At 29.0% G+C, this 23726-nt stretch overlaps 1 protein-coding gene across 4 annotated transcripts in view; it reads right to left on the reverse strand.

Annotated features, from left to right (window-relative positions):
- Window positions 1-22798, reverse strand: part of LOC109600354 (class A basic helix-loop-helix protein 15) — a 33510-nt gene extending 10712 nt beyond the window's left edge. Inside the window, exons 1-2 of one of the 4 annotated variants that reach the window (XM_020016498.2) lie at window positions 22643-22798; window positions 4043-4116 (exon numbers count right to left, since the gene is read on the reverse strand). The gene's annotated coding sequence lies outside the window, so the exon portion shown is untranslated. Of the gene's footprint in view, window positions 1-4042; window positions 4117-13732; window positions 13880-16596; window positions 16718-22642 lie in introns of those variants that run through there. The other 3 variants (XM_049962344.1, XM_049962342.1, XM_049962345.1) reach the window with 3 other exon arrangements.
- Window positions 22799-23726: the final 928 nt, after the last annotated feature.

Here is a 23726-nt window from a genome sequence, read left to right on the forward strand (position 1 = left end):
ACTGCATAGTAAGAAAGAACTTTTCAACATTACACTTAATGGCAATACAGACATTTCACCTAATCACATTATGTGTGAAAACTTTTTAAGGCAAAGGTTCTTACACGATTCAAAATGCAGTAGATCCAGATTTTTACGAAGAATTCTCATACGACATCAATTGATATCACGGTGAAATATCTTTTTAAACGCTTTAATGTTAATGCTCATTTTTGAGATTTTGAAATTTAATTTCGGAATCCCGGAAATAAAAATTTTGGTTGGCGTTTGCAAACTCTAAGTGCAATCCTTATATTGGTTAACTGCAGAGGAATGTATGTTTAATTTGAAGTCCCAGAAGATTCTAACTGAAAATTATGAAACTTATCGACTGGATGAAGTCACCCCAGAAGAACCAACGATTCTAATAAGATATTTCTCTGAATATTTATATCAAACAACTAACAACAACTAGAATCGAATTTCCTACACACCTCCTCATAAAATTTGAACAATCCCGATAAATTTCCACGTGTCCAACGCACATCCAGTAATGCCGTCCACGTTTGCGAGTCATCGACCCGCAGTCCGTGTTTTTTAAAAAAAGATACGTGTAATTACGTCTAATTAAATATTCGAGGCATGGACTGGCGTTCGAAATATTGTGAGGGTTTTATCAACGTAAATGTGCATTTAAGACCGCAGACGGCAATTCGAATGGCAGCAACACAGTTTGTCCACGGTTAAATTGATAAAAATAAGCGGAAGGAAGGTGACGATAAGACGTTCATAACGTTTCGAATTTGATCAGACGGGGGCAAACAAATAAAACGGCCCCTATTTTCAAACATAACTACGTAATAAAACGTTCGTTAATTTAGACAATGCCCGCTGCGCGAAAAACCGCCCCCTCGAAACGGGGGTGCGCGTTTATTGTTGACATACGAGCACAATCGAACGTATTTTGCCGGATTCACTGTAAACACTGATGACAAATACGATATAAGGTTTTGTATTGACATTTTCCAAGCATCAGTCTATTTTTGTTTGTGTCACAAAAGTGAAATTGGCCAATTTTTTTAGCCATTGTTTATTATTTTATTAGGCATTTGAATCCGCGACGATAATATTTGAAAGCTTATGACTGGGTTTACTTTCACTTGCACAATTGCGGTCCGGACTTAATTACGGTACGGCAAATGTTGCAACAGTCGTATCTGTTGCATTGCGAAACCCGCAATGCATTTATTAGTTGAAAAATTTTCAGATGAAGGTCAAGGAGCTTGTTTCAAGGAAACATTTTTGCAGGGCGTTGTATTCTTAATTGATTTATAAACTTATATTCACGCAACATTCTTGAGCTTTAAACAAAAGCGCTTTCAACTTCATAAAACTCTTTTGTTTCTGATTGGATTTTAGCAAAATACACTTTTGTATTATATAATCGAATTTAAAAAAAATAATAAAATCTGATTCGTAGTTGATTTTCATTTTTTGTGTTTTCATCGAACGTTGACACAACGGTTTTTAGGCCCATTATTATTTTTTCTTTACCCACAACTTCTCGGTCGTTGACTGAAGTTAAGCAATTAATCATTATCGACCATGTATTTACACACTGTTGATCCGTCCAAAAAAATCTGGACTGTGTGTTTTAGTTAATGGATTGCTAAATACTTTGCATATTTCAACCTCGATTGGAGCTTTAGGCTATATTTTTTGCGTTATTTAGATCTAAATCAGTTATGTCATGTGTGAAAAAAAAATATTTTACTGTTCACATGATGATTTTAGTTACTCAATGAATTTTATATTATTATTATATTATTTTTTATACAATAATTCTTCAGTAATTGTAACGAGAAGGAAATAAAAAATTTAGTAAGATGGTTTTTTTAACTTTCATATATTAAAGGGAACGTCACCTTGTAACAATTTATGCTGATCGTTTTCGTATATTAAATATAAATTATTTATGTTAGATATTGATAGAGATAAGTGTACGAATGACAAAAGAGAACAGATTATGAAGTAAGAATTATAATTCATCAATTTTGCAATTAAAAAAGAATTACAATTTTTTATTTTAAAATTAATAATTCGGAATGAATTAGTAATTTAAATAAAAAAAATTCTTTCGGGCTGTGTCAGGATTTAAAAATGAGTTTATATAAAAAATTAAGCAAGACATAATAATATTTATTTAAGAATACATTTTATATTTTATAATGTATCATAATAATTGATTTTTTAATTCATTTTAAGTTGCCAAAAATGGTGAATAAAATAATAAATTTTATTAGAAAAAATTATTCAATTTTATGTAATAAATTTATATAATAAAAATATTAATTTCTAGAAAATTAATTTAAGATTTTTTATTTTACTTATTAAAATTATCAAATCAAATCAAATATGAATAAAAGCAAATTAATAATTTAAATAAATATACACTTACAGATCTTGTCAAGATCAATCACCAATAATAATAATGAAAACCCATAATTAAAAATTAAGGAAGACACATTTTACAACAAATTTTATTATTTCAAATAATTTAATTGACTTTTTAATTCAAATTAAAAAATAAAACTTATGGTAAATTATATTTTTAAATATTTCAATTCAGAGTTAATAATTTGAATAAAAAACAAAATAAAAACTTTTAAAACGTAAAGTCAATAAATTCGAAAAACAGATTTTATAACTATTTTTGTAATCATTATTAAATTTTGAAAAATATATAGATATTTTTCAATATTTTAATCATAAATTTATGTAATTAAAATATTTATTATAATTATTGAAAAACTATTTCTTACTTTTTGCATTTAAGAATTTTCATTTTTCTTATTAAAATCTTCAATGCGAATTAAAATTAAACACAAAAATACGATTAAAAATAATAATAGATAACAATATGAAAACTAAAAAATCTTTATTTCTTCTATATTTTAAAAATAATAATATATATAAAATTAAAATACATTTATAAGATGGTTAAAATGTGAATTCATAGTTCTAATTAATTAATAATGTAAAAAATAGAATATGTATATTTTTCACATAGGGTGTAATAATTCCATTATAATAAAAAGCTCAATATTTTACCCTCTAAAGGTAGCAAAACTTAAGAGACTGTTTATTCATGAAAATTAAACCACTATAAAATTTTAATTGATTTTACTTATAAAGAAATTCTCGAGAAATTTTAAGTAAAACAACTTTGAAGATTGTCTAAAAGCAATTCTTAACACCAAACTTTGATATCGGATAAAAAAATTGTACCATCTTGTAAACCAGATGGAATTGAATATGTTTGGCTGGCAGTGAAAGGTTCAAATTGTGTGAACACGATATTATGTCAGCAGTAATAATGTTCCATTTAGTGGAATTTCCATACCCGAGACATTACTATGCAAATGCAAAATTTATTCAGATCCAAAGGGAAACAGAAACGTCCTCCTCGCATTTACGAATTCAACAAAGGCATTACGTTCGCAAAAAACTATGAAATTCTCTCTCCCTTATAACAAAAAAATAAAAACGGTTTTAATTACGTTTCATATTTCACTACCGTTTACTTTCTAAATTATCAGAATTGTTCAGTGCGCTATTATTTTTTTCTTCATATTTTAACATTATTTCTTGAGTGTTTCAGGTATTTAGTGCATTTTTGTTCCGATTCAGTACGCGAATCGTGGAGGAAACGAGAAAACGAATTATGCAAAAAACTATTCCGTAATGAAGGCGAAATTAAGCCTGTTCATTACGTTAGTTATTAATTATTAAAATACGGAGGTGCGTTTCGGTACGTAAATTCCGACGATTTTCACTTTAAATGCGCACATGCAAAAGCCAATTTAATTTCTTTATTACAAGAAAATGTTTTAAGTAAATTATGTGGAATTTACTTTAATTATGAAAATATAAAAAGTAAATAAAAATTCTTACGGCAGAACTTAATTTCTTTATTACAAGAATATTTTATGAGTAGATCTTTACATGTATGAAAATGGATTTTATTATCAAATTTTCAAGAAAAATGTGGCGTTTTTATTACCTTAATAAAACTGTTGAGGTGTTGCACACCTCGTTCCTTATAAGCCTCCTCTTCTATACAAGTTTTATCTGTTTCTGCAACAATAAAACAGTTATGAAGTACAGAAAACTAAAATCACATGAAATTATTGGAGTTAATATAAGACTAATAAAAATATACGTTCTGATCCTTTAACGAGTTTTAAAATTATAAAGGACAAAAATATAACTAAAAAATTAAATATCACAAATATCTAAAAAATATAAAAGTTATTTTAAACCTGTGCAAAATGATTTTAAGATTAACATTAAAAACATAAAAAGGATGAACTATAAATAATGAGTCATGGTACAATAATATATACATACATAAACTGATCGAAAAAAGTTAAGCATATTAACATATTTCGACCAAAATATAAATATAATCGTACATTTGTATACGCCCTGTGTATGTTGATTATTTATGAATAAGAACGTAAAAATGAAAACAATAAAACGTTAGAACAAAAAACAAGTTCGAAAAACGTATCATGTATTCCAGTTGATATTTAAATATTCAGTTTGATTTTTAAAAATTATTAACCAATTTTTACTGTCTTTTCTTAAAACCATGCATAGACGTCATTTATCAGAAGCTGACCGATATCGTGCTTTAGGAACGTTTCAGGCTGGCTCAAGACAAGTTCAAGCATTTAACGTTGAACAATCCCTGGTGTGCAGACTCTATCAACGGTTTCTGGAGACTGGACATGTACGAGATCGGCCTAGAGAAGGTCGACTAAGAGTTACATCTGACCGAGAAGGCGGATTTTTAATCAGAGGAGCATCTGCTGATTTTGTATACTGTACGTCATATAAACCCAAGGACAATTTTAAATCGGTTAAATTATGCTAGACTCCGTTGCATTAGATCCATAAGGCGATCACCCCAACAGCATGTCCATCGTGCTGCCAGATTAGCTTAGAGAATTGTGGCATGAAAAGTGGAAAACTGTGATGTTTACAGAAGAAAGCAAATTTGAAGTAGTTAGTGATAGAAGGTCAGTACGAGTCTGGAGACCTCCAAGTCAAAGAGTTCTTTCTACATCTACGTAACATGACCGGTAAAATTTATACAACAGATATTATTGATAACATTGTTGAGCATTGTCGATAGAATTTGGAACTAAATTTTCAAGTTTTTGACGACAACGTTAGACCGCACAGAGCAAGGGTTGTCCTCAACCACATAGAAAATGACTAAATTGAGCGTCTACCCTTACCAGCCTTGTTGCCTGATCTGAATTACTCGCAACTTGCCTGGGATATGCTTGGAGGATCATTAATTGCTCACTAGCCCCGTGTTCATTTGCCAGAGAGTTAAGAAAACTTCCAGAATTATGGGGATACTCCATATTAAAATCATTTTTATAACCTGATATGAAGTATGCCAAGTATGCTACGTAGATTACAAGCTATAATAGGAAGCAGTTACTCGATATTAAAAAAAAAAAATGGTATAATATTCGTTTATGTGGAAATAATTTATCTTTTTTGTAAAATAAATTGCGTTTGGTCTAATTTGTTTAATTCCACAATTAATTATTATCAGTTATTTAGATATAAAAGTGGTTAAATTTATTTTTTATTTTATCCTTGTATTTAAGTCAATCGTTTTCAAACTTAAAAAACTAAATTTTAATCATTTAATTTTTGTAAATTAAATATGTATTTTTTAATTGTTGATAGAGTTTGTCAATTATTTTAGTGTAAGAAAAAATTATTTCACCATCACCAATATTCTTCTTAGTTTTTGAGATATTTGAAAATAAATAATAATATTAATAGTTGTCTAACAAGATTATTGTTAGAATAACTGGATATATTGCTAGAATTTGCAGAGAAATAATTATGAGGAGTACTTTTCTTTCTCTAAAAAAATTGAACAAACCTGCAGATTTACTAAAAAGAAAGAAAGTTTTACTGTCCCCTTTAATATATACAACAAAAACATGATCAAAATATATAATCTAAAGTCTAAAAATCCATTTCAAAGATTTTTGTTCAAAAATATTGGTCTAAATCGAAAGTTTTTAATAAAATCAAAATAAATTGAATTTAACCATTAGTTATGGGATAAACCATATATTATATCATAAAGACTTATAAAGAATTATTGAAAAAATAAAAAATAAGAAAAGATTTTTAAGATTGTTGTAGATTCTAAAAATTTATTCCAGATAAATAAAAATATACGCATTTCTGATCCACAAAGTGTCCCTTCTTGTATTTCATAACAAAAAAAAAAAAAGCAAACAAACGGTGAGAGAAAACGTCTGATTCTATCCATCTCGACGGATTGGCGTCACGTCGGAAAATCGCGCGTGTGGGCGTCGGCATAAACAAAATTATCGCGGCTGAAATATGGAAATTCGCGGGCGGCACGCTGAAATAAAATATCGTGGCGGACAGGGAGACCGCAACCGCCCATCGTCCCCCCACCCCATACCTTTGTGATGTTAAATCTAAAAGGACATGCTTTCAGGAGATACCCACACATATCCTTAGATTATCCTCACGGAATATACATGCCCGACCTCGTTTCATTGGCGTGCCAACACTACTTTACTTTTAGTGTCGTGAAATAAATAAATAAACAATTGATGTTGCTCTTATTTATGCGTTTTTTAAAAAAAATATCCTTGAAGATTTTTCAGGGCTTTGAAATATTTTCGAGGGGCATGTTTTAAAATTATATCCCATATTGGACCGGTTAGAAATTGCATTCTCCACATCAAAAAGGGACAATCTTTCTAAAAGGCTGATGCTAAGAACGTGCATGTTTCACAGTCTTCCTTGAAATATTTTCCTACGGAATATATATGGCTTACATTATTCCAAGCAACTGTAACCAATGTGGATGTTTCTCACAGCTAAAATAGTAATTTATTTCGAATATTTTTTTTATCAAAAAAATCGTTTGAATTGTGTGCATTTAAATTAAGAACAAATAATTGAATAGAGCGATTGTATGTTGAAGAAAAAGACGTTGGGTATTGTATTTAGAGTCGTAGACGAGATCGATACTGTCGCAATAAAAGCAATCTCATAATATAATTTGGTGTCAACTGCGAAACAAGTAATTGAGTGGTTTGCTCTAAAATAAAACCCAATTAAAGTCGATCTTATTCAATGTGTCGATTGACTGGCTTACTTAATAAGCAATTTCCAATAATAATTGCAATTATTGATTTATTACGTACTTTTTTGTAACTGTAATAGAAATTATTAAATTTTATTTATTTTAATTAAATAAAACTAATATTTTAATAAATCATAAACAATTTAATTAAATCAAAATAAAAAGCTTTTTGGAAAGTGTTAAAATATATATGCCTAATGAATCCATAAAAAATTACTTATTATTTTAATTTAATTTAACTAAAATTTTTAATATTTATAAGAATCCAAAATTAACTTTAATAATATTAAATATTTAAATATATTTAAAATATATGTATATACAAAATGAAAAAATTTAGAAAATTAGGTTCTAAAGGAAAGTTTAGAACAATAGATATTTGATTTCTAATAATTCTAGCAAAATATATAATTATGTATAATTAATTAACTAGTTAATATTTTGGTAATGATTAATAAATTTTATTAAAAATTATTATTTAACATTTATTTTTTAAATTAAAAATAAATGTTAAATAATTTAATAAAATTTAAATATATACTTTTTATTTTAAACATAAATAAAATATTTAAAAAATCTAGAATCTAACGAAAAAATTATTACAGTACGGTAAGATTTTAATATAAATTAAATAAATAAAAATCCGAAAGTGAAAAAATTATTTTTAAAATAAAATAGGAAAATTTAAAAAATTTAAAAATCAAAAAATTGAATTAATAAATGTGAAATAATTATGTGAAATAATAATGTAATTAATATTTCTTAAAATTTTAGAATGCACGTTAATATATTTATAAATGTACTAAACAATATGAATTTTCCGCAAAGGAAAGAATGTAAATTAAAAAAAAAACTAAACGATCAATATTGCGTCACACTATTATTACAACATTATAATATTATGACTTTTACTTTATGTGTGGCTACATAAAATAAGTGAGAACAAAGAAGTAGATTGAAATTTAAATACTCGAAGTAATTCCAATAATAATTATAATTATCCAATGCATAGCAATATTATTGATTAATAGATAAACACCGATACAGCCAAAGATAAAACCGTTGCAGCACTGCCCGAACTATCAATTAAACGCGAACTGGTTTCGCAACTACGAAAATCATTTCAATACGTTGATCTATCGATTGTGCATTGTGTCCGGAGACTTTCTAAAATCCGCATCTTCGCTACCGGTCTTACAAATTCACATTTTTTTTTTTTTTCAGGACGGGCTTGCATCTTGCGATTCCGTCAAACGTTCGGATCGTTGTGAAAGCTCGAATCAGGTTTTCGGTGGCTCCGTTTCCTGACCACCATACCGAACTTGAGACGTTCTAATGTAACGGGTCCTCGCACCGGTTTCACCTATGGACGAATTTATTTTAAATATGCACGTCAGGCAATTAGAAATTGACGCCGAAAACTCAAAAGATTTAAGGTTTAACGCGGTGATTAATTTGTGCTCGGGTGTTATCCAGGTCGTTCCCGCGCTCCATTAACGAGACCCACCTAGAAAAATACTCGCACGTGCCACGAAAAATCACGAAACTGCCCAACGTTTCGATTATTTGATTCGGTATAATTTGGTTGTGTTTCGGGCATAAGATGAAGCGTGTCCCCCAGAGATTATCCCAGTATGTTTCCTTTGAGCGAATAAGAATCACGTCAAGGAAGGAACAGCGAATTAGGGAGCAGTAGCGTGCGACATTCCGGGGAAACACCTACCGGAAAAAAATGACGGATTACGGTGTTCTAATATTTGCGCCATACGAACCGACTTCGCTTTTATTTTTATACATTTTCCTGGGATTTTTCTTTATTTTGGACGGAATGCAGGAATGTGACAAATGTCGTAATAATTATTGCCAAAGACGCTATCGATTTTATTTCCCTTGCAAAATCTGCTCTGGTCATTGTTGTTGTTGGCAAAGGAATTTCTCTCTCCGCGTCTCGGATCAAAAGAAAGTGAAATCGTTCGCGAGCAACAAATGTCACCGGATCTATTTAGTTTTTTTCTCGCCGTCATTTCAATGCACACACACACACACAACCTTGGTCCGAATACTTCGGATCGGCGCAGTTTAATCATTCCCCAGGCCAGAATAGACGTTGTGAATGTTGACAAATTACTGTCCAATATTTGCACACAATGTTCCGTTTAAGGATCACGAACGGCAAAATGTCAACGTCGAGATCCTTCATGCATGTTCTGGCCCGATTTCAGCGTTTTAATGCCGGAATATTGCGCTAGGGAGTTCGATAAGGATCAGGACAACGCAAAAAAATTTTTTTGGCATACTGCATGCATCCAATAATAACTGATCCGGTTCAATTAACTCGGGAGGTCATTAAAACGGGGGGCAGCATCAATGAAAAATCGATCGGAACGAAATGGGATTAGAAAATGAAATTGTTTCCATAACCATCCGATTTTGCATAATTTGATTAATTTATGCGTGTGTCTACAATGACGGTGGTCAGTGATTTATCGCGTCAAAATGTTTCGTTAAAGTTTATCAATTAATTATGTACGACAGAATCACATCATATACTCGTCGGCGAAATACGAGTATTAAAATTAATTCGACACAAAAGGTTAAAAATATCCAGATATGGGATATTAATGTGATGACGACCTTCAACTTTTACTCGGCTCTATAACATGTTTTAGTTTCGATTTCAAACAATAGTTTTGTAAATTAGTAGTTTTATTATTAGTAATTTTTTATTCAATTTTATCACAATGGTCTTAGTTAATGTCTATCATTATTTATGCTGTCTAAATAATATATAAAGGAATGTTTTAATTAAATATTTACACAGAAAAATTATATTAATTTATTTTACCCTACCTATTTTAACACTTTTTAATTTAACGCAAAGTTTCTGTTACATAACATTAATTTAGAAATAAATAAAAAAGTTTGAAATTAATGTAACAATTAAACAAGATTAATGGATACGTTTATTTAGGTGTAAAAACTCAGAAAAGATTAACATATTTATTGAAATGAAAAAACTCGAACGTAAAAATTTTTAATAAAAATAAATTAGAAATAAATACGTTTACTGAACTGAAAAAATACAAATTTCAGAAAATATCACTTTAAAACCGAAATATCAAAAAATTAATTTTTGATAGACAAAAAATAGCAATAATAACTAATGGACAGTATTTTATTTTTATAACTAATTTGTTATTAGAATTTCATTTATTTAAACACATCCAACAGTTATTTTTTACTTTATTTAAAATGTCTAAAACGTTAATTAACATAAAAAATAAAAATATAAATATTTAGAATCTAAATAATTAATTTCAAATCTATAAAATTTTTTGAATAAATTAAAAATTAATGAAATAGGTTTGAAAACAATATAACAATTTATAATTAATGAATAAATGTATGTATGTGTGAAAATTTTTAAGAATAATTAAGAAATTAACATGTTTATTGAATTAAAAAAATAAAAAAAATATTAGATTAAAAATTAAATGTCAAAATATCAATGTAATGCACAAAAATGGTAAAAGAGTAAAGAAAAGTAAAAATAAAAAAAAATTTAAATAACCATGAAAACTTGAAATGATAAAGAATATCAAAATATTTATGGTATTTTTGATTTTTACAATTTATGTTAACAATAGTTATATAAATATAAAATAAAAATATGAGAAAAATTATTTTCGTTTAAAGTATTAATAAAATATACTACAAAAATTCTAATAGAATACTATATTAATAGAATAAATTAAATTAAACAAGTCGAAATAAAATATACCTAGCAAATTCTTTGTTCAGCAACAAAAAAATTGCCATTACTCAACTTAATTTATCTCTTTTTAAATATGTATAGAGTTTCAATTACATAAAATAAATTTAAAAAAAAATATCAATGTAGTAATTTTGTGTAAATTTATTTTGGAGTATAAACAATTTAAAAATGAACACACTTATTGAAGTGAAAAAATACAAATCAATTTAAAAATCAAATAATAAAATATTATTTTACGAAGCACATGAAAAAAAAAAGAAACATATTTAAATAACTATTTACTGAATGCACTTACTTTAAAATCTAAATACTTTTAAAAAATATAAAATTTATAAAATTTTTAAATAAATTAATTATTATTATTATTTGTTGTAAGTTTGTTGATTATACAAGATTATTTTATTATTTGAAATATTCTAATAAGAAATATAATAATAATAAATTAATAAAAAAAATATATTTTTAAATAAAATACTGATAAAATTCAAAATAAAAGGATAAATATTTCAGATATTGATTAAACTTAAACAAACAAAAAAATATTAGCAAAATATGGTAAAAAAATAACATACACATATACATACACAAACAAAGATACCAATCACAAAATTAAAAATACAACACCAAAATTTCAAAATTATCTGTACCAAAATTCAGTTCAAAAGTGTTAAAATGTATGATTAGTATATTTGGAAAATAAATTATGTATTAACACTAAAACTTGGTTATGGTTAATACAAATATGAATATAATTTTTTAAAACTTGCTTCCATTTACATAAAAGTTTTATGATAAAACATACAATTAAATATGTAATAAATATAAATATTTATTAGTATATCTGTGTTCAGCCATTAGTTTTATATAATTATTTAATACGGCCTCAACAAAATTTGAATAACAAATTATTTACTGCTTCCAGTAATTGATTATTTTTTAGTTTAACAGTTACGTACAATGAAGATACATAATAATTGGCCCACTTTGAGTACTTCTCAATCAAACCACAGTACTTCTTGAAAGAAAGTAAAAAGTGAAAGGTAAATAGCATCAAAACGTTTTTATTTTAGAAAAAAAAATAAGTAAAAGATATTGAAGTGAAAGGAATTTCGGTGCCGCGCAATCCGAGGACGATTTAATAAACCGGACACAGTACGAGATGCGAAACTAATTAAATCGGCCATTATGTCGCGATGCAATTACCCACAAATTGCACGTTAGACGGTTTTTGTATGGATTATACAAAAATGATTATAATGAAAATATCCGAGGTTTCACTTCGGGTCTGATTGAGCTTTATTTGGAGGTGTGAAATTTTAGATTTGTGCTTTTGTTGTTCAGTGAAAGCTTGCAAAATTCTACGAATTATAAATGTTGTTTCATAAAATTGTCGCTTGCCGTTGCATAAACGCAGGAATTGGTTGTGCTTGATTAAATTTCAAGTGCAAAAATGGGATGTAAAAGGCGAAAGACACGACGGTTTCCTGTTACGTTTTACGGGTTTACGCGCCGTGTAATTCTAAAATTTCGACCAAGTAGAAAGTTATCTGGTAAATTGCGACCATTGTCCAACCACAAGTTCTCTTATCTATTATTTCAATGAAAATTACCAGTCCAACACGTTGGGAACGTCGGTGGTTTCGGTGGTTGAAGTTTGTTTTAGTCACAGGGGTGGGACTGTTGATTAAAATCAATGATGGGATTCGTGACTAATTATAAAATTACTTAACAACTACATATATGCACAAGACAAAGAAGATAGAAAGTCCAATCAATCTCACCATGGTTATTCGCCAACACACGTAACATTATCTTTCATTAGCAATTTTACTTTGAAAACAGCTCGGTTTCTTATTCATACACAAGACAATACACGTAAATGTATAATGGGACTAATTGGGCCTGTTTCACACGTTCGCTTAATGTCAATATTTAGCCGTGATTAATTTCACTGTTGTTTACATCTTCAATTATTGGCCGACGAAAATTACCAGCTTATCTGGTAATTCACGGCGTTGTTTTGGTTTGCTGGAATTCCCGTGATTTGTATCGAAATCGGTTTGAAGAAAGCGTAACAATTTTTGCATGGGAAATACATCGGTTACTGGTACTTTGTATTTTACAAATTGTTATGGTGAAACACGAGTCGAGATTGTTTATAATGTTAATTACGGAACATGAAATGAGTGTTTATCGTGGACAAATAAATTACAGCTATTTGTTTTTTTACATTTTATCGTTAAATTTTATTGTAAAATGAGAAAAACATTAACAGATTGATTAACATTTTTATTAGTTATCTGCATTTAATAGAATTTTAACTTTTGGTACCTTATTTATATTATATATATATATATATATATATATATATATATATATATATATATATATATAATATATTATTGATAATAATATAATCCGTAAAAGCTTTCATAATTACCAATTTTTTTCATCTTTAGAATTATAAAATGAAAGTTTTATAAAATTGTATATATTTTTTTTTTTTAATTTTGAAAAAACAAATAATTTTATTTATTTATTTTTTTGATAAATTGGTCAATTATGTATACTTTTTATTTTTAGTTTTTTTAAGACTTAAAAAATATTCTTAATTTAATCTCTAATAAAAAATTTCATCTTATTTTGATTAGTTTTGGAATATTCGTAAACATTATATTATTTTAATTTTTTTTTTTTTAATTTAATCACACATTTTTAAGCTATACATTCCAAGAGAATATTTTTGAACTCACCAAGAATAATTTAGATACAAATTACAATTTAACAGAAACTAATGAAGAAAAACACAAAACAAACACCGCAAAATCACACAGCAAAACTTCGTAAGCACAAACAATCCACACTCGAAACCAGAACGGGACTAAAACGAAGCAAATATTAAACCGCGATTAGATACAAGTATTCCCCTTTTAATTTTTTCGCCTTATCAGCAATATAAAGTTGACGAGTTGTTTTCGATATGTGGCCATTTAATTGGCCTTCGAACATTTCAATTATCGCACACCACAAATCCAATGTTTCCAATGGGGTTGGGGGGATTTATGGAAACTCCGACGATTTTTGTTTAAAAACAAACACGAAGACGTTCGTTCGGAAGTGGAGGCGGACGCGGATTATTCGATCCGGTTTGAATAAAATAATAATGGGCGAGAGAGGAAACGCGTGAAATCTCTTAGCCAAATGCGAGTCGGCGTCCCGATTCTTTAATTGGGTTCGCGTGTAATTAAAGCTCTGGATTTCTTAAATCTGTTTTTTTGTCCCGCGTTAAGTTACAGGAATAACAGAAAATGCTGGAGGTAATTGTTTTCCAAGCCCTCGAAGAAATGAAGATCCATTTTAATTGGGGTATGTTTCACCGCTGATTTTAACAGTCCCGCATTCGTATAAACAGAAAATAAATGATTAAAATAAAAAAAAAATGAAATATTAAAATTAAATAGTGAATATATGTAGAGTTTTATTGAAATGCATTAATTATGAAATCAAGTTTAATGTCTAGGTCATATACGATGGCTAATCCGAATGTTATTGATTAGGGTTAATTAGTATAACGCAATTTTTATCGAATATTGTTAACTAAAAAAAAAACAAACGCATATCAAAGTATTTTTTTAATTGGTAAATAAATATAATCTTACCCAATAAAGCAATAATCGACCGTTATTTTTTCACAATAAACTTGATATTGTGATTAACTTTCTTTGTATAGAAATGAATAGAGATTAATTTTAAACCTTGAACTGTTAGATTTTAAAATTATTTAAAAAATTTAATTTTTTAAGAAATTATTACCTATGATTGGAAAATTTATTAAAGAAGATAAAACCAATTTAAACTTGATTACTCTTTTATCTAAATTTATTATAATACTTAAAGATAGATATCAAACATAAACCTCGTTTTTAAATATTCAGTAAATAATAATAATAAATTTAAATTGGCTAAAATATCAAAATTCTTTTGTATGTTTAAATTATTGAAGTGTTGATTAAATTAAATACATAAGTAAAATTTTATTTATAATGTACATGTGTATTATTGTATAAAATTATGCCATTAAACAGTTATGTACACAATTAATTACAATAATTACTTAACATGTTTAACATGATGACAGTTGATTATTTTGCAATTAAAAAGTTTTATTATTCCCAATTAGAAAATTTTGAAAAAGTTGTTTATTTAATTAATTCTATTTATTTAACTGTATCTTAGGTAAAACTAGAAGTACAAATCAGACATAATAATATTGACACAACTTAAGTAGTATATTTGTACAAAAGTTAAGTTATTACGTTTGACCAAATATATTTCTAGTAGTTTGTAACAAACAAGTCTGTGTATGTTTAGAAAATTTTCTAACGTCGAAATTTCCAATAGTAAACGCCCCAATTCATTTTTTCCTTTTTATAGTTTCGTTTACGATCATTTATTTGTCTGCTGTTTACACCTTTCGATTCGATTCGCGATCGACGAAAAACCTGCGGGTATTAAACATGCCCAACCGGCATTTACAATGTCTAATTGCGGGAATTCTACGTGCGGAGTTTTAATAAACTTGCACAAAAAGAACGAATCGTTTTAATAATTTACTTTCGTTTCTGTGCAGTTGAGCTCGACCAAAACCGATGCACTATTGGAAATCGAAATCGATCCGAGCGACTTTCTTAATCCCAGATATCTGATTACGGTTCGCATCGAATCGGACAATAAAATCGACTCTCTTGAGCGGATAAAATGCGGATAATCTAGATTTTATTGAGTTGCGTCACTTTACATCTCTATTTACAGGGACGTACTCCATCTCTTAATATTAGCCCCCTAGGATGTTTAATATACATTAAAATTCAATGTTGGTCAATAGTACTAATTATTTTCAGGTTTTAATGGTTGTGGTTTGTGTTTAACAATTATTGTAGTAACATGTTAATTATTATTATAATTCAGTTATGAATTATTTACAAAAACAATTGCGTCAGTGTGATTATAAGTTATTGTTATTACGAAAAATCGGAACACACACTATTGTTTATTTTTAGATATGTTTAGTGTTGATATTTTTAAGGTTTTTTACCTCATATACTCATAAATAAGCTTATCATTTATATCGATTTATATAATCATCGAATTTTAAACGATCAAAAATATAATAATTTACAGAATATTTTTCTTTTCTTGAAACATCATGAACAAATCTATAATAATTGTATAATATTTGCTGCTATACAATTAAATCCAAATTAGTGCCATTTAATATTTACTAATGATTAATGATTTATATTTAAAATGTTATCAACAAAATTCATGCATACTCGACAAGTATTAAACACGTGTGTGAGTGAGAGAGAGATTAAAAACAAAATTTTTAATTAATTCATTAACTTCGCAAATATAAAATGCAATATAAGCAGAGCAAAACAAAAACGAAATCAGATTTTAATTTAAAATTTAAAAATGATCAAACTTTTCCCCCGCACTTGAATTCCGCGTCTTGACCAACTTCGGTTATTAACCGAATGAATTTTTAATGCCGCCTTTCATTAAACTTTTTTTTCACCGATGGAACCAATCAATAAAACACAATCATAACTTTTACCTGTGTTAATGCTACAGTTACAATGTTATTAGGATAGGTCCATAACTTTTAGCACCGAAACAAGATAAAACGATTAGACCGAAAACAAACCGAACGCACAACTTCACAAAACCGAACGTACAATGAAGTTCGTTTCGTTTAATCAACAACTTTATCGTTTTGCTGATAATTGAATTTTATTTAAATCACAAACTCGAATATCAAATGTCAAGTTCAATTCATGTAAAGGTCGCGTCGATATAAAATCGCTGCTAACGCTATTGCAGACTGCACCGAAAACGTTGCATTCTTTTTTTTTTCTCTAATTTGTTTAAAATTTATGAAATTTTCATGCTGAATGAATTTCTAATGAAACGAAGATCCGCGAGGCTCCCCCCGTTGACCAACGGTGTTCGTATTGAAAACACGAGCGTATCAAAAACATTTTATATTATAACGAAATAAACCTTGTGTTCTTTATGGCCTCTTCCAAGTCGAAATTTGTGGTAATTTTCTCTCGAAACACGAATCGTTTCAAACCGATATATTTATTTATCTGCGACAATTACAAGTATATTAAATGGTTGAACGTGTTAATACTGCAATAAAAGTTTATGGTTATGGACAATAAAAATTAATTTCTCGGCAATAACTGCATTGACACACCGTTTTATGGAATCGTCGAAATTGGCCAAAATTCGTTTCCGCATTACTTTAAAAACCCCGGAACATTGAAGTACGAAGTCATTAATTGTAAACACTGTCACAATTATCGTTTTTTTTTAACGTCGCGTTGTCGAAATTTGTTGCATATATGCGGCAGCGCAACAACGTTTTAAAGTGCCTGATAATATTTTTATTTTTGTTCGAGTTCTCGAGAGTTGTGTCAACATCATAAAAATGTCCTGGGAGATTGATAGTATTTTATTTGCTGATAAATCCTAATAGAAATGGAAATGTATGTTAATAATAACTTCATGCCAGATAACACGACAGTTAGGTATAATTGTTTCGCTCACTATTTACTTTCTAATTGACTTTTATTAACCACTCCATTAATTTATTCAATTTCTGATCGGGTTCACTTGCACAAGCCTCCAGCGATAAAACCGGCAGCGAGTTTTTTTTTTGTATTAGGTTATGGTCGAATTAGATAAATTTACATTTAACCTTGATGGACCTGATTTTGTCATTAATGAAATTCGAAACATTTTCGAGACCGGATGTGCTCCGAACACCAACATATACAACCAGTCAGTCAATATTTTAGTTGTTTTAAATTAAAAAAGATAATCCATTTTATGAGAGAAAAACGCAAATCCATAAATAATATTTTATCAATGCCCGCCTTTATAAATACATTTATCGTCTGTTCTCTTCGAATTGCACGAGCCGTTGCGTCACATTTTGCTTAATATCAATCAATTTACGCAATTGACGTCACCTATTTTACCGCGACACTAACGCAAAAGGATGAATGAGATAATTAAGGGCTGATCGTGGACGAAGTGACGCTTAATGATTTAACTACGTGGATTCAATTAGCGAAATGTTGATTAAAGGATGATCATAAATTTTTGGATGAATTTAGATAAATGGAAACACTAAACAAGACAAGTTCAATTATGTATATAGAAACTACTTTATTAAAAAACCCAAAGGTCAAAATCTCAAGGAAGCACAATAAATGAAAGAGACAAAAGCAGAAGTTAAGATGAGCTTTAAGAAAAAAAACCGAACAATATATGTTAAAAAGAAGAGAGGACACAATAAAACGGCAACGATAACGAATTACATAAAATTGTTTTAAGTTAATATAAATTAGTTTCAGTGATTTTTGTGGATCAGGATAATTAAGTTTTGAACCCCGAATCGGTCATAAAATATCGTTGCCCAATCTTTGATATTTTAAGCGTTGTGCGAAAGTTATAACACCGAAAAGGTTACAGTTAGCCCAAAGCTCGCACGTAAAAAACTGTGCATATTCACATTAAAAGAAAGGTTTCACTTTTGTTTAATCAATTTTACATATGAAATAAAAAATGTGTCCGATCAAATCCAATCAATTTCAACATGTGGCAATCGAAGCAATTACACTTCTCATGTATTCACGGTTGCAAAATTCGTAAATATCAGATCCGAAGGAAAATAAATCATTAGTGGGTCGTTCTTGTACGTATCAATCAACAATAATTTAGGCGGGGGGAGAAAAAATGTTCGGCCGGTGCACAAGGTTGTTATATAACAGTTATTTTGCATAGTTTGGTAACTAGAATTGTCGGCGAAATTTGGGTCACTAGAACATTGTAGCACCTAGATGTAGATTTTTTTCGGTTGCCCAGTGGCGGATGTCGCTCCTTTTCAATTAATTTTTTATTGGGAAGTTGAGACATTTTAATTGAGATAAATTCTGTTTATCTCTCAGGTGTTAAAAATTTTAATAATAATTATATCTATCGTCTTAAATGATGGATGATAAGAATTGACACTTCAAAAGGTAATAATTTGTGATTGATATAATTTAGACAAGTTTATTTTTAATTCAGAATTCCATTTTTAGTTTGTATTTAAAATGTACAATGTACACATTGTTTGACATTTCAATATCTAGTTAATAATATTTATAGTTTCTGAATAAATTATAATTATCTCGTAACATGATTTATAGCAAACTTAATTATTTTTAACGTTATTTTTTACAGCAAATTTATTACGTATAACCTTAGTTCAATTTAAGACACGAAGAACAAATTTAACAACAAAAACATATTAATATTGAAAATTTCAACATTTTGAAATCGTTTTTAAAAAATGGACATAAAGGTTAAACTTATTAATAATTTTGTATAAATAAAACAAAAAAACATAATTAAAGATTTTAAAAAAATGTTTAACGAATTTGTGTCAAAAGCAAATGAGACGAATAAAACTTAAAAGTTTCGAATAAAACTTATGTTATTAATAAGTTTAAACTAGCAATTTCGCAATTTTCCGTGATAACTGGAGCTTAATCGAGAAAGTTGGAAACAGGTTCGCTTCCAGTATTTTTTGCAGGTGCTTCAGGGAACTTTCATTAACTAAAAACAATTAAATTGTCTTAAAATCTCCCACCCTTTAAATTAATACTATAATTCTTTCGAAATGCGTCATTTCAATTAATTTACAAACGAAGCCAAATTATACGGTTATATTTTTATTTACTCAATTAAAACTTGTAAATTAGCCGGAATTTAGGTTTAATTAACACGGAATGCAAAATAATTAAGAAAATCACAGCTTAACGCAAAAAAACAACAAATCAAAGCAAACAAAGCAATAATTCCCTTTGTAGTGAAATTTTAAACACCGAGATAAAATAAAATTATATTATAATTTATATATATATATAATACTTTAAAATCCCAAATTAGATTATTCTTAAGTGCCACTTGAAATGATAATGTTTATTAATAGTTGTACTTTTTGTAAACCTAACTATCAAATGCATGTGTTCAAATTGTGATACAATTAAATTACCTCGAAAATCCTCAGATTTCCATCTAATTAATTTGGGTAGTTTTCTATCTGAAACCAGTCAAACAGGCAATTAGAATAAAACATAATTAACGACCAAGTCGGACTTAATTAGCACAATTTAACGCCATTACCACACCAAATATTTGAACGTCTTCCAGTTTTTTAATCTATTTCTTTCTCTTCACCGATTTTATTTTTAAGAAACGTCCAGTTATTAGAGCTGAAAATATCATAATTGTTTTGTTGGAGTTCACTAGGGGGCGACACTTAGGTATAACTGGATTAGAAAACCTAGATTACGTGTGTTCCATTCAAAATTTTAAATGCATAGTTATTATGCGTATATATTTCCTTTTTGGCCTACTAATTTTGTGCTTTCTTCGGATTTTATAAATAAAACATTTAACAATAAGCTTATCATTTTATAGTGAACGTAGCTATTTATAGTTTATAGGTAATTTGCCAGTATTATAATTCTGATTTACCGTTTCCTGTAAAAGTGGACTCGACTCAAGGATTAAACTAGCGCAAAAATTGGATTTATATAAACAGCAATTAAACGACCTGTACAATATCAGCCAGAATGTCACACGCGTACATATCATATCAAAATGCAGATTTATTACAATGGCCGGACAGTAAATGTGAGCGCGAACGGAACGAATTTGTCTAACCTTGTTTGCCTCACCCTAATTGTCGCCCCTTTCTAAAAAAAACCGGCTTACTCCCAGTGCGACTGCCATTTTGAAAAATTTTCGCCGTTATCAGCGCAAGGCTTTTTCTGGGCACGGTTTAAAATTACGACGTGATTTGCATTTAATTGTCGAGACGTGAGAATTTATAGGGCTTTATCTGAGGATGGACTGTGGATTTTCGTGCACGATTTACATCCTTTCATTTCGGTTTCGGGCAATAGATGGCGACCCCTTCAAGCTCTGACGATAGGCAACCTAATTGACACTTATTTTATTTTAATATTAACTATATTATTAATCATTCTTGGAATTACTTTTGGACGTTTCCCATTTTGTTGGCGATTCGCTTATTAACAGCCCATATCAAAATAAAATTCGTGTCGGCCTTGAGCAATTGTAGTTTTTCAACAAACTACAAGCGATACCGGTGCATAAATTTTAATGTAGGACGTCACGTGTGTGTTTTTATTGTCCCGACTACAAAGTCAGTTATAATTGGAGCATTAGCTTAGGGATTGCTAATTTCAGGCACTAAAGGCTGACTAATTATTGAATTATGCCATGATGAAGAACTAGTTCGGGTGCATTAGGACGTTAATGGGGAAATTTTCATTGAATTTAACGTGTCGGATTTTGCACTGAGGGATTATAATAACTTTTCAATGTTTGTTGATTGCCTTAAGTAATATGTATGTTCGTAAAGCGTCTAAGGAAATGCAGACATCGCATGAGCATGTTAAATATGTATTTTACTGGGGTATTATTCTTATGAATGTGTGTTAAAAGCTGTTCGAGTCTTGTTTTTGTTGTTTGTTAAGTTTAGATATTAGTTGTTCTAGCTACTTTATTAAAATACATAAATAAATGGACTTTTATAAATTATGTACTTTTGAACAAAATGTATCCATAATTGACGTTATTGGTAGTAATATAAAATTAATAAAATTCATGACATTACAATATTTCAATAATTACAAGTATAATGAATCTAATTAAATATTTTTAATTAATTGGTTAAGAAATAAAATTTCTATATTTATGTGTATATTTTATTAATATTGAAACCTTTATGATAAAATGACAGTTCAGTATTAAAAATAAATGAATATGGATATCCCAATTAAAAAATATATATTTAATTCGCCTATCAACAATTTTATGTATTTCACGAATTTATTTGTTCATATATAATATTAATATTTGCAAATTTTGCGAAAATCAATTTGAAAACGTGCACAAAACAAAATTTTAGTTATAAAATTCATTTATACAAGTAATCAAGTGATATTTTAATATCTCAATAAAAACATTAAATTAACATAAAATATTAATAATTGCAGTTCATTTACTTCTTACTTTCTATCCTGTTTTAAATTTTTTGTGATTTCTATTTTCGACATTTCATTTATATGGATTTCTTTGGGTTATTTAAATTTATTGTGTGTAAATAGTTTATTGTTTTAAAATTGTTATGAAATACAAGAAAATAAAAGTGGTGGAAACAGAATATAACAATAACAACTACATAAAAAATGATAAGCGTAACATTTTTTATTTCATTTCAATTTGTGTTGTCAATAAAATTATTTTTAAATTAACTATTTTTATTTAGCGTTTGTTTCTTTTAATTTGTACGTATAATTATATTTACTTCGACAAAGTTTTAACGAGACATCAGGATACAAGTGCAATTTTCACATTTAATTTACTGTACCAGTTGTTGACTTCATCCCCCTTTCAACATGGTAATAAAACCATTTCAACACGTGTCCGTTTTCGTTTAATCCGTGAAAAAAGAGAAAAACGAATAAAGCGTATCGTGCGAGCCTCAAAGCAAAACAACGTGCAAAACTTACATCTCCCGTATTATTGTCGCTCGGATTCCAAAACCGCTTATTAAAATAATGAAACAAAAGCACCCGGCGCGTCGCGCGTCCAAAACCGCACCACTGGATCAGTAGCAGGAGAACGCGGCGCCACGACGTAACGCTGACGCTTCTTTCGTTGCGAATGACGGCGACTTTTGTTGATTCGCGATCGGGCGCAGGCGTTCAACTAAAACTGGCACGTCACCGTGCACGTGGTCCGGTTTTTCGTCCACCTTATTCTTTGAGTGGGTGAGATGCTTTCGGAGTTCTAAGGATGCTGTTGTCAGTTCTTACGAGTCGGTGCATGAAAAACACACTTGTTAATTAGATTTTCTTGAAAAACATTTTCAGATGCAGCAGTCGCTTTGATGAATTACGGATCGTTAAATCAGAGCGGTAAGATGCTAATGCTGGGTATATGGATGTGGGAGCAATAAATATAGCGTAATTGCTGGATGAGCGTGCCATAAATTCAAATTATCCCCCGGTAATTTCATGGATTCGTCCCAAAACGGACGAACTGTCCGATATATCGGCTTTCAGACGATGAGCGACGAACATGATCCAGATACGGCAAATTAGATCGCCCACAGGATACCGTTTTTTCGGTCTTAATCAATTGGCCGGACTTTTTGCGGATTTATATTCGTTTATGGTTTGAGGAGGGATTGACGGTGGATTTTCCAGGCTTATTGCCGCGCTTAACGATTGACTGAAAGTTGAGGGAACTTCATCTTTTTAATTAAACCTATCTGTTTCAGACTTTGTACGTAAAACGTCCCTGAAAACTTATTTATAATCAAGACTTTTATTCAGTAATCATCAAGGGACTCTGGAAAAAAAGCTAATTTTCAGTGAATGGGTCATAATCATTACGAATATTTTTCGCACCGTTTCAATCCATCAACCCTCCGCCGAAAACAGAAAAGGGTCGTATGAAGCAACAGGCGTCAACTTTCAAATTCCAAGTTAATCACGTTTTAATGTACAAACTTTAACGGCGTATTTTCAACGTGACATAATCTCCCGATGAATTCTCACTTGATAAAGTTAATGCTTTGAAAAAAAGACC

Source organism: Aethina tumida, chromosome 1, assembly GCF_024364675.1.
Source record: "Aethina tumida isolate Nest 87 chromosome 1, icAetTumi1.1, whole genome shotgun sequence".
Taxonomy (NCBI): domain Eukaryota; kingdom Metazoa; phylum Arthropoda; class Insecta; order Coleoptera; family Nitidulidae; genus Aethina; species Aethina tumida.